The sequence below is a fragment of the Saccopteryx leptura genome, chromosome 10 (assembly GCF_036850995.1).
Source record: "Saccopteryx leptura isolate mSacLep1 chromosome 10, mSacLep1_pri_phased_curated, whole genome shotgun sequence".
In the NCBI taxonomy this organism is placed as follows: domain Eukaryota; kingdom Metazoa; phylum Chordata; class Mammalia; order Chiroptera; family Emballonuridae; genus Saccopteryx; species Saccopteryx leptura.
In genome coordinates this window covers 43,613,761-43,626,149 of record NC_089512.1, presented here as the reverse complement: position 1 = coordinate 43,626,149, position 12,389 = coordinate 43,613,761, and the positions used below count along the sequence as shown (strand labels likewise).

At 44.6% G+C, this 12,389-nt stretch overlaps 1 non-coding gene across 1 annotated transcript; it reads left to right on the top strand.

Moving 5' to 3' along the window:
* Window positions 1–4,994: 4,994 nt before the first annotated feature.
* Window positions 4,995–5,100, top strand: LOC136382672 (U6 spliceosomal RNA). Its single transcript, XR_010747298.1, has one exon. It is a non-coding gene; the product is annotated as a U6 spliceosomal RNA (small nuclear RNA).
* Window positions 5,101–12,389: the final 7,289 nt, after the last annotated feature.

The window sequence follows — 12,389 nt, the reverse complement described above, 5'->3', positions numbered from 1 at the left end:
CAATGCGAACCTGCACTGGCCAGGCTGCTGTGATAGTGGTCCTGGCCTTGGCTGCTGGCTTTACAGAGGGGAAGAGAGAGACAGAGAGGAAAGCGCGGCGGAGGGGTGGAGAAGCAAATGGGCGCTTCTCCTGTGTGCCCTGGCTGGGAATCGAACCCGGGTCCTCCGCACGCTAGGCCGACACTCTACCGCTGAGCCAACCGGCCAGGGCCTTTTTTTATTCATTTTAGAAAGGAGAGAGAGAGGGGAAGAGAGAGAGAGGAGAGAGAGAAGGGGGGAGGAGCTGGAAGCATCAACTCCTCTATGTGCCTTGACCAGGCAAGCCCAGGGTTTCGAACTGGCGACCTCAGCATTTCCAGGTCGACGCTTTATCCATTGTGTCACCACAGGTCAGGCCAAATCTCCTCCTTTTAATAAAACCCTTTAAAATTCATCTGGACTTGGTGTCTCTACATAAACCCGGCGGAACGTTACTTTACGACAAAGTGCCAAGAAACTATAAAACTTAGCATTAGCAACCACCATTTTAAAGAGGAAAAGTCAGGGCCTGACCTGTGGTGGCGCAGTGGATAAAGCGCCGACCTGGAAATACTGAGGTTGCCGGTTTGAAACCCTGGGCTTGCCTGGTCAAGGCACGTATGGGAGTTGATGCTTCCAGTTCCTCCCCCTTCTCTCTCTCTCTCCTCTCTAAAAAAATGAATAAAAAAAATTTTTTTAAATCATTGTTCAAAGAAGAAAAGTCAGGCCTCTTACCCCGCCCCCCCCCCCCCCTTTCTGTGGGGAAAGGAAAGAGAAGAATGTTGGAGAAAGGGCTTACAAGGACAACTAGATCTAGATCATCTAGTCATAGTTTAGCTAATTCCTATAATTCTCTGGAAGAGTGCCTGGGGCCACTTGCCACACAGAGCAAGGATGATGGAACTTATCTGAGAATCCTTTCACTTTCTTTTCTTAAAAGCCTTTAGGGTGTAGCAATGTTCTCCTTTTGATAGATCCTATAGATAAACGTTGTAACAAAGCAGTAAAATTCAATGAGCTTGTTAACGAGATTAATAACTTTTGTGCCATGCTCTCCCTCTCTGAAGCCCAGCCAGTGTGTAATTAGGTCTATAAAAAAAGGCCTCTGGCCAAATATTTCTTATAAAAGTGGATTTTTCACTGTTTTATAAAGATGATAAAGAGGCAAGGCACAGTTGAACTAGAACAGGCATTCAGAGAACTCTGAGAATTGTCTCATCCTTGGGTCCAGAACAGGTGAGTTAGTTCTATTCTTTGGAAAAGGAAAAGTTTGAAAGAAGTTTTTTTAATATCACACAGCCTCAGAACTAAAGCACCAGAACTGAAAGCCAAGGTTCTGAGCTCTAGATTCCTAGGGCAACAGTTTTTCCACTAAAGAAAGCTGCCATTTCTTGGCCCTGGCTAGGTAGCTGAGTTGGTTAGAGTGTCATTCCATCATGCTTAGGTTGCAGGTTTGATGCCTGGTTGGGGTCAGTGATAGCGTAAATTAGTGGAAGAACAAAACTGATATTTCTCTCTCTAGAAAAAATCAATTTTAAAAAGTTGCCATTTTCTTTTATATTTTTCCCCATTGATTTGAGAAAGAGAGAGAAGAAGGGAAGGTATCAGGTGGGTAAGGAAGGGAGTAAGTGAAGAGAGAGAGAGAAGGAGGAAGAGAAGCATCGACTTGTTTCACTTAGTTGTTCCATTTAGTTGTGTACTCATTGATTGCTTCTCATATGTCCCCTGATTGGGGATTGAACTAGCAACGTTGAAGCACTGGCTTGACACTTTATCCACTGAGTCATGCTGCTAGGGCATCTTTCTTTCTCTCTCTCTCATTCTCTCTCTCTCTCTCTCTCTCTCCCTCCTTCCCTCCTTCCCTCCTTTCTTTCTTTCTTTCTTTCTTTCTTTCTTTCTTTCTTTCTTTCTTTCTTTCTTTCTTTCTTTCTATTGATTTTAGAGAGACAGAGAGAAAAAGGAAGAGAGAGAGAGAAAAAGAGAGAAGCATTAATGTGTTCCACTTAGTTGTACATTCATTTGTGGCTTCCCGTGTGTGCCCTGACCAGGACAGAACCCACAACCTTAGTGTTTTGGGACAACACTCTCACCAACTGAGCTAACCAGGCAGGACCAAACATTGTCATTTTCTAAAGGCTGAATATATTTTCTGATTTGGACCCTCCTTCAGATGGCACAGCAGGTCTCTATTCTCTGGCAATGGCAGAGAAATTCTTGTCCCTGAAGGGGAATGGACTAGGGAAATCTGCTTAAAGGAACTGTTGGTCTATGGTCACCCTGAGGAAGTAGCTGTGGCCCTCTGCTGCTCAGGAGTCCCTTCCTCCCCCTAGCTTTTCTCCTGAGTTCTATTTTCAAGTTTCTCTAGAGACTGATCTCCAAAAGCAATGGGGAAACACTGTCATATTGGTTATTCTCACACATCGATTAACTCCCCATTGAGGAGTCTGGACCTCACTATTGCACCTCAGCTTGACTAATGAACAATTCACCACAAGTGGCATGGTTGGAAACTTCCCCTAAAAATGAGGAACTTAAAAATTGAAGAGTCTATGTTTGTCCATCAAGACAATCATGCTTTATTCTCTCCCAAAGAAACCTCATGTAACCCTAAATATAGAAAATAACAAGTATTAATGAGTACTAGGAGAAATTAGAATTTTTGCAAATTAGTGGGAATGTAAAATGTGACAGCCAATGTGGAAAATAGTCTCTCAAAAAATTAAAAATGGAATTATCATATGATCCAGCAATCCCACTTCTCAGTATATACCCAAAAGAATTGAAAGGAACATCTGTACCTGACTGGCAGTGGTGGCACAGTGAATAGAGCATTGATGACCCAGGTTCAAAACCCCGAGGTCACCAGCTTGAGCACAGGCTCGTCCAGCTTGCTCACCAGCTTTAGTGTAGGGACCCTGGCTTGAGTGTAAAAACATCAAAATAATCATGGTCTCTGTCTTGAGCCCAAAGTCACTGGCTTGAGCAAGGGGTTACTGACTCGGCTGGTGCCCCCCAGTCAAGGCATGTATGAGAAGCAATCAATGAACAACTAAAGTGATGCAACTATGAGTTGATGCTTCTTATCTCTCTCTCACTAAAACAGAGCAAAACAAAACAAAACCAGCATCTGCAAGAGATATTTTTCACTTAAAAAGGAAAAATCCTGCCCTGGCCGGTTGGCTCAGCGGTAGAGCGTCGGCCTGGCGTGCGGGGGACCCAGGTTTGATTCCCGGCCAGGGCACATAGGAGAAGCGCCCATTTGCTTCTCCACCCCCCCCTTCCTCTCTGTCTCTCTCTTCCCCTCCTGCAGCGAGGCTCCATTGGAGCAAAGATGGCCCGGGTGCTGGGGATGGCTCCTTGGCCTCTGCCCCAGGCGCTAGAGTGGCTCTGGTTGTGGCAGAGCGACGCCCAGGAGGGGCAGAGCATCGCCCCCTGGTGGGCAGAGCTTCACCCCTGGTGGGCGTGCCGGGTGGATCCCGGTCGGGCGCATGCGGCAGTCTGTCTGACTGTCTCTCCCCGTTTCCAGGTTCAGAAAAATACAAAAAAAAAAAAAAAAAAAAAAAAAGGAAAAATCCTGTCTCACCTGGGTATATGTACAACTGGTTTCCAGAAGAAAAGAGAATAAAGAAAATGGAGCCCTGGTTGGATAGCTTGGTTGGTTGGAGCATTGCCACCAATCGGATCTCAGGTCAGGGCACATACAGAAACAAATGGATGTTTCTGTCTTTCTCTCCCTTCCTCTGTTTCTAAAATCAATAAGAGAATAAAACAAAACAACCCCTCCCCCTACTGGGGACCAAAAAATCAATAGGGTTTTTGTAGTTTTTTTGGGGGGGACAGAGGTTTGGGGAATTGGCTGTAAGCTGACAGTCTTGTTTAAAACCCCACCTCACTTATTCTGTGAAGGTGTAAAAGGCTAAGCCCTTCTCCACACCTCCATGTTAGCTGTGATGCTCATCCTACCCCCCATGATCCCTGGAAAGACTGGAGGCAAGTTTTTCCTTTGTGTGAAGTTAGGATGTGAAATGTGGTGGGGGTTTTCTTGGGTTTCCCAGGAAACATAATCAAAGATCTCATTGATTTGTTAATGGCTTACTTTGCCCTATAAATAAAGCAAGATGCAGCTTTGCAGGGCCCTCTGTTTCAGCTATCAGTTTTGCAGAGCCCTCCCGAACCCATTCTTTTAATTCTTTAAGCCTATTGTCTTAATTTTGCACCGTTCCCACTCTGGACCTGGAATTACTAGTCGCGCTAGTTCAGAGCACCCCTTCCTCAAAAAAAAATAAATAAGCAGCCCTGACCGGATAGCTCAGTTTGTTAGAGCCTTGTCCCAAAGTGCAGAGGTTGCCGGTCCTATCCTGGGTCAGGGCACATACAGGAACAGATCAATGTCGCCCCCCGCCTCTGTCTTTCTCGCTCCCCTCTATTAACTCTTTCTAAAATAAAATTTTGTGTGTGTGTGTGTGTGTGTGTGTGTGTGTGTGTGTGTGTGACAGAGACAGAGGGACAGATAGGGATAGACAGACAGGAAGGGAGAGAGATGAGAAGCATCAATTCTTCATTGTGACACCTTAGTTGTTCATCGATTGATTTCTCCTATGTGCCTTGATGGGGAGGGGGGAAGGGCTACAGCAGAGCAAATGACCCCTTGCTCAAGCCAGTGACCATGGGGTCATGTTTATGATCCCATGCTCAAGCCAGCGACCCTGTGCTCAAGCTGGTGAACTCGTGTTCAAGCTGGCGAACCTGGGTCCTCTGCATCCCAGTCCGACACTCTATCCACTGCGCCACCACCTGGTCAGGCCAGAATTATAACTTTTGATCATAGTTTTTATATTCCAGTCTCAGAAGTAGTTTTCACTGTAGAAATGATCTGAAGATAGTCTTATGCTTTATAGTACTGTTCTACAACCAATCTCTAGCTTCTCCAGGAACATTATACAGGATGGATTTAAATACGTGTTAAACTAAGAGGCTTGCTCACTTCGGCAGCACATATACTAAAATTAGAATGATACAGAGAAGATTAATATGTCCCCTGTGAAAGATAACACACAAATTTGGAAAGCATTCCATATTTAAAAAGAAAAAAGAAAAACTAAGAGTCATTCTCTCAAATGAGTTTAAATGTATTTTATTTTTAGACAACCTACATTGAGACAGGCTATGCCAAGACCAGTGGAATAGGGAAACTGAGACAGTAAAGTGGCTAGGCAGTTTACAGTCAACTAACAATGGCAGGATCACATCTTCTGTAACCAAAGACACTTAAGAGTAGATGGTTTACATTTCTCCTCCCCAACCAGAGAGTAAATAGCTTATATCACCATACTCAGGGACATAGATAGTAGGAATCCAATTACTACCATTTAGGCCAACCACACCCAAGAAGAGATGAAGTTAAGAGAATAAATCTGATTTTGGCATATCAGCATAAAGCTGATGAATATTCTATTGAATCCTCCCCTAAACTCCCAGGCTGTAAAACTCTCAAGACAAAGGATCCAGCCTGTGCTCTATCTCCTTGAAACCACCCCTGACTTTCCCTTCCCCTTCTCCCACTAGTGTGCATCTCCAAAACTCTAAGGCAGCGGTTCTCAACCTGTGGGTCGCGACCCCGGCGGGGGTCGCGACCCACAGGTTGAGAACCGCTGCTCTAAGGGTCCCCATGAGATTTGCAACCAGGGGAGTGTAAAGCCAGTATCTAAGGCCAGGGCCACTATCACAGCAGCCGCCCGGCCCATGCAGGTTCGCATTGGATTCGGACAGTCGGTAAAGAAACAGCGGAGCCAAAAACTGATGGGCCATAGCCTTTAATCCTACCTTGCACCTGGCGGGCAAGTAAAATACACACTGGGCTCCAAAACCCAGTCACACTCAGTGCTCACAAAGCCACTGACTTATCCGAGTTTCCTAGAATCAAAGGTTTCTAGCTCACCAGCCTTCTTCTCCTCAGTTCCCCATCTCCTTCCTTATCCCAAATACAAACTCTACACAAACTGGCACCTCATTCAGCACTCCACCATCTTGGCTGCTTCTCCTGGCCTCCTCCACGTGGCCTCCTCCCACTGCTGGCTCTACTCTCTCCTCTGCTGAAAATCCCAGGAACCAAGAGCCAAGCTCTCATTTCGCCCCCATTTTATAGTGTAGAAATCCAAACCCTTAATCCAATATACATAATAGGGAGGTCTCTAATACAAAGACACTTCTGAGGCATGATTGGATTGTACCGCCCCACATCAAAAAGGGTGGGACAGGCTTAATCCCAAAACCAAGGCTACAAGGATTCTGCTTGCCCCTAGCCCACCCCAACACACATTAATATCACCTGGGCGACTGCCTCCTCGTGTTATCTTTAACAAAGTGAGCATAATACATTTTATCCGCCCAACAGGGAGCAACAGGCCATGGCAGCTTATCCTGGACTAACCTGCTGAACCTGTCTCCAAGGTCCTCTTTTCTCTGACTCTCCAGTGAGCCAAAGCAGCCCATGTAGGCTCCTTTCTTTCTTATAACATTACTAGAGAGCCAAAGCAGCCTTGCCTAGGCTATCTTCTATTGCTTCTTCTATTCTGTGACTTTCCAGTGAACCAAAGTAGTCCTGCCTGTTATAAAGTAGCGTAATCCGTGGGTTACATAGAGACACCAAGATAGAAATATTAGGAGAAGCTTTATTAATAAAGCCGGTGACATACACAGGGTACAGCTCACCCAAATCATGCAACCCAGATCATAGTTGTAAAGCCAGAAGCCAGGGCCAGCCATCACAGCCGCCTGGCTCATGCAGGTTCGCATTGGATTCGGACAGTCGGTAAAGAAACAACGGAGCCAAAAACTGATGGGCTGTGATCTTTAATTCTAGCTTGCACCCGGCGGGCAAGTAAAAACACACACTGGGCTCCAAAACCCAATCACATTCAGTGCTTACAAAGCCACTGACTTATCCGAGTTTCCTAGAATCAAAGGTTTCTAGCTCACCAGCCTTATTCTCCTCAGTTCCCCATCTCCTTCCTTATCCCAGATACAAACTCTACACAAACTGTCATCTCACTCAGCACTCCGCCATCTTGGCTGCTTCTCCTGGCCTCCTCCACGTGGCCTCCTTTCGCTGCTGGCTCTACTCTCTCTGCTCTCTCATGCTAACCTCAGGAACCAAGAGCGCAAGCTCCCGCTCCGTCCCCATTTTATAGTGTAGAAATCAAAACTCTTAATCCAATATTCAAAATAGGGAAGTCTCTAATACAGTCACTTTTCTGAGGCATGATTGGATTGTACCACCCCACATCAAAATGGGTGGGAAAGGCTTAATCCCAAAACCAAGCCCCAGGCTACAAGGATTCTACCTGCCCACAGAGACACACATTAATATCACCTGGGCGACGGTCTCCTCGTGGGCAGCGCCATCTTTAACAAAGTGAGCATAATATATTTTATCTGCCCAACAATAGTCCTGAGGCTAATTATATAGACATGGTCACATACTGGTTGGGGGGAAAAGGAGGGGGATCATGGTACAAAAGACATTTACAGTTAGTGCTCGACTTACAACCACGATTGGTTCCAATAGACCAGACATACTTTAAGTCATATTTTATCATAATTTTCTTTCATTATTGTTATATATCATAATTTTCTTTGTTCATTTTATACCATTTGTATCATCTCTACACCATTTTGTTTCTTATTTTTACATTCATCAGGTTTAAGTAAAACACTGTATTACCAGTACAACTGGTTTAATATTTGCAAAGACAATTTCCTCTTGGTAGACATCTTGTGAGGGGTTTGATGAAAAATATCCAAGACACAAAACAGAAATTGCTGTACCAAGTCTGGGGTAACAGTTGAAATGGTGCATGCGGAGATAGTAGTGCTGCCGGAAGCTGGTCCGCACTGTAGCACGCCCAGCTGGGCAATGCTTGCACTGCCAGATGCGGAGCAGTCGTGGTTAGCCATTGTGGTCATAAAGTCCAATGGTCGTAAGTTGCATAGGTCATAAGTTGATCAATATTTGTACTAATAAGCTTACAACATTTATCTATACGATCTATTAGAAGGAAAAACATTCTTACACATCAAGACCACAAGATAACACAGTAGTGATAGATGTTTCACATACTGGACACAGTAGAGGTAAATGTTGTTTTACATTTCAACACAGTAGTGATAAATGTTTTACATATCAAAGACATTCCCAAATCTAATAGGGTTTACAACCTGTCCCTGTCACCACAATAGTGGGAAATGAAATGTTTAGCTTAAGATAAAGAAAGAAACTAAATGAAATTACCTTTGCTAAGAGTGTTAAGCTAGTCCCCGCTTGTTTAGTTCACAAGTTTTATATTGTCGGTCAAATAAGTTTGTAAATATGATATATATTGTATGTATGCTTGCTTATAGTTTGCATTGGGTGTAGGAGACAGGCTGTAAGCTGGCAAAGTCATTAAAGTATAGCCTAAGGCTTAGTTTCAAGACTAAGCCTTTCCCACCCTTTTAATACTAAGATCTTTTCAAAACTAAGCTTTCCCCCACATCCTTGACTGTTGCATGATGTGGGGTGGTGCATTCTTATGGGGAATCCCATTTATGCTTCAGATAAGTGACTTTGTATCAAAGACTTCCTTATTTGTATATTGGATTAAAGGTTTTGATTGCTACACTATAAAATGGGGGCAGACCGGGGGCTCGCTCTCTTGGTTCCTGAAATTAGCATTGCAAGGAGAGGCAGCCAAGATGGCGGAGTTCTGAAGGAGAAGCTAGTTTGTGCAGAGAGAAGGAGATGGGGAACAGAAGTTGTTGGTCAAATAAGTTTTTAAATATGACATATATGTTTGCTCGCTTTTGGTGTGGGAGACAGGCTGTAAGCTGGCAAAGTTGTTATAGCCTAAGGCTTAGTTTTAAGACTAAGCCTTTCCCACCCTGGGGTGGTACACTGTCATGAGGAATCTAATTATGCCTCAGATAAGTGACTTTGTATCAGAGACTTCCTTGTTTATATATTGGATTAAAGGTTTTGATTTCTACTGGCCAGTTGGCTCAGCGGTAGAGCGTCGGCCTAGCGTGCGGAGGACCCGGGTTTGATTCCCGGCCAGGGCACATAGGAGAAGCGCCCATTTGCTTCTCCACCCCTCCACCGCGCTTTCCTCTCTGTCTCTCTCTTCCCCTCCCGCAGCCAAGGCTCCATTGGAGCAAAGATGGCCCGGGCGCTGGGGATGGCTCTGTGGCCTCTGCCTCAGGCGCTAGAGTGGCTCTGGTCGCAACATGGCCACGCCCAGGATGGGCAGAGCATCGCCCCCTGGTGGGCACAGCGTCGCCCCTGGTGGGCGTGCCGGGTGGATCCCAGTCGGGCGCATGCGGGAGTCTGTCTGACTGTCTCTCCCTGTTTCCAGCTTCAGAAAAATGAAAAAAAAAAAAAAGGTTTTGATTTCTACACTATAAAGTGGGGCAGACCGGGAGCTTGCTCTCTCCGTTCCTGAGATTAGCATGAGAAAGGCCAGGTGGAGGAGGCCAGGAGAAGCAGCCAAGATGGTGGGATGCTGAAGGAAAAGCCAGTTTGTACAGAGAGAAGGAGATGGGGAACAGAGGTGAATAAGGCTAGTGGGCTAGAAACCTTTGATTCTAGGAAACTCGGATAAGTCAGTAGCTTTGTGAGCACTGAATGAGTGGGTTTTGGAGCCTAGTATGTGTTTTTACTTGCCCATCAGGTGCAAGCTAGGAGTAAAGATAATGGCCCACCAGTTTTTGCCTCTGTTGTTTCATTACCATCTGTCTGAATCTAATATGAACCTGCATGGGCCAGGTGGCTGTGATAGTGGCCGTGGCTATTGGCTTTACAAAGGTGAATAAGGCTGGTGAGGTAGAAACCTTTGATTCTAGGAAACTTGGATAAGTTAGTGGCTTTGGGAACCCTGAATGGAAAGGGAAGTGCTTTCCCACTGTATATTTCTCGCCCACCGGGTGCGAGCTAGGATTAAAGGTAATGGCCCACCAGTTCTTGTCTCCATTGTTTCATTGCCGTCTGTCTGAATCAAATGAAAATCTGCACAGGCTAGGTGGCTGTGGCTACTGACATGTATGTATGTGTGTGTGTGTGTGTGTGTGTGTGTATATATATATAATTTCAATAGGGATGATTATTAGAAAGCATATAAAATGTTATAGAATACAGGTTTCTCAAACAAGGGGAGTGGGCTCGTGATCCCTTTGTCTAGAGGTATACGTCACCCTCATGACTCCAGGAGGGGAGGAAGTGTTATAGGAATTTTAAATTAATATATATAAACATTGTCTCCTAAAGGCTCTTAAGGAAGGGGAAAGGAAGTTTTCAGATAAGTTCTACCTTCTTTGCTCTGTCTAGCAAGTGGTCTCAGTCCTTCCAGAGAACTATAGTTAAACTATGATTAACTACTAACTAACTTTTGCCCCTTTAGTCTCTTTCTCTTGGTTTTTTTCCTCCTCAGAAAGGAGGGGTAAGGTGGGGGGGGGGGCTGGCTCTTCTTTTTGAAATACTAGTATGAACAGTTTTGCAGTTCCTTGACACCTTATCACAGCCTAGGCTTGTGATGGCGAACCTATGACACACGTCAGCACTGACATGCGTAGCCATTTTCGATGTCACGCGGCCGCGTGCAGCCGCATACCAGAGAAGTATGGGGCTGCATGCAGAGAAGGACGTTTCATCCTCGGCTCCTGCATGGCCAGGTGCAGTAGCTGAGGATAAAACATTTGCTCTACTGTAGACACTCTGCCGGAGGTCTGTAGGCCAAAACTACAGAACTCTGGCACAGAACGTCTAGTTCTGGGACTTCCGGTTAGGCCGTTAGGGGATCTTTGACCTCACTTCCGGCAGGCGGAGCAGGGAGCAGTAGAATGCTGTGGGGGACGCATCTCTGGGGGCCCTGTGATCGCCATTACCAGCAACCACATAACCACAGCAACCATCATCCAATCTACTGTTCTGGGATGTCATGGATTTCTAATTGACCATCATTACTGAGATAAGTGAGGGAGGGGCTGGGAGAGGCGAGGGCCTGTGCTATGGGTGCCGTTTCCCGCCATTAGAAATAGTGGTAACCATCTTAATTTACATTAGAAGCAACTTGCAGAATTTCAAGACAGCATCTGGGCTCAGGTGTTTGTTGACTTGAGGTCAAGCTTGAGAATCTGGAAAGGTGCTGCTTGGAGAATCAAGAGGAGTGCCACATGAACAGGAAATTTGGAGTGCCTGGAACTGATTACCAGACACTTTTAGCACCCTGAAAAATATAGCAATGGCTTTACTCACAATTTTTCCCTCTATGTACTTTTGTGAGACTTTATTCTCAGCGTTAAATAATATCAAAACCAATAAGACACAGATTGACAGATGAAGTTAGTAGTGCTTGCTTGGGCTTGAAGTGTAAAAATACCAACCTTCAATTGAAGTTTAGCCAATGAAATTCAGCAACAAAAATGTCACTAATAAGCAGGTTAGTTAAAGAATTTCCCCTCCCCCGCACTTATCTTATTTCACTGCACCCCACACAAGTTAAATAATATCAAGACCAACAAAAGAAACCGACTGACAGATGAACAAAGAAGTCACTAAGCAGGTAAGCTAAATAATTAGTTTATGTTTATTAAATACAGTTATATATTACAATTCTACATTTTTATTTAAACTATAAATATTGCTAAATTATGTGGGGGTTTTTTCTTGAAGTGACACACCACCTGAGTTATGCTCGGTTTTTTGGCGAATTTTGACACACCAAGCTTAAAAGATTGCCCATCACTGGCCTAGACTCATTTCTTTCCTATAACATTTCCAGAGAACTACAGCAGCCCCGCCTTGGCTCTTCTGTTGCTTCTTCTATCAGATAGAATCTATCCTAAGCCCTTCCTTGTTTCACTGTCCCTTGTGTTAATAAACATACTCTCTAAATTACCTGTACTCATGTTGTGAAATCTTTCCTGTAAGAAGTCAAAAATTCTTACAGGAATTCAACAACTTAGTAGGTTTCTGGCCCTAGGCAACCTACTAAGGGCCAGGTCCCCTTTCTGGTAACAACATGACATGTTTTTCTAAAAACAATGCCTGCATTCTAAACAAATCAAAGTTAAAATAAATGAGGAGCTCAAGATAACATCGGTTGCATTTGTCATAATCCTGGTATGGATGAAAAACAACAGTCAGCTCTCTGCTCTTTTCACCATGTGAGGCTACAAAGAGAAGTTGACTTTCTGCATCCTAGAAAAGGACCCTCACCAAAATCTGACTATGCTGGCATCCTAATCTCAAATTTTCAGCCTCCAGAACTGTGAAAAATAAATGTTTGTTGTTTAAAAACAGACAAAACAAACAGACAAGCAAACAAACAATAAAACGGCAG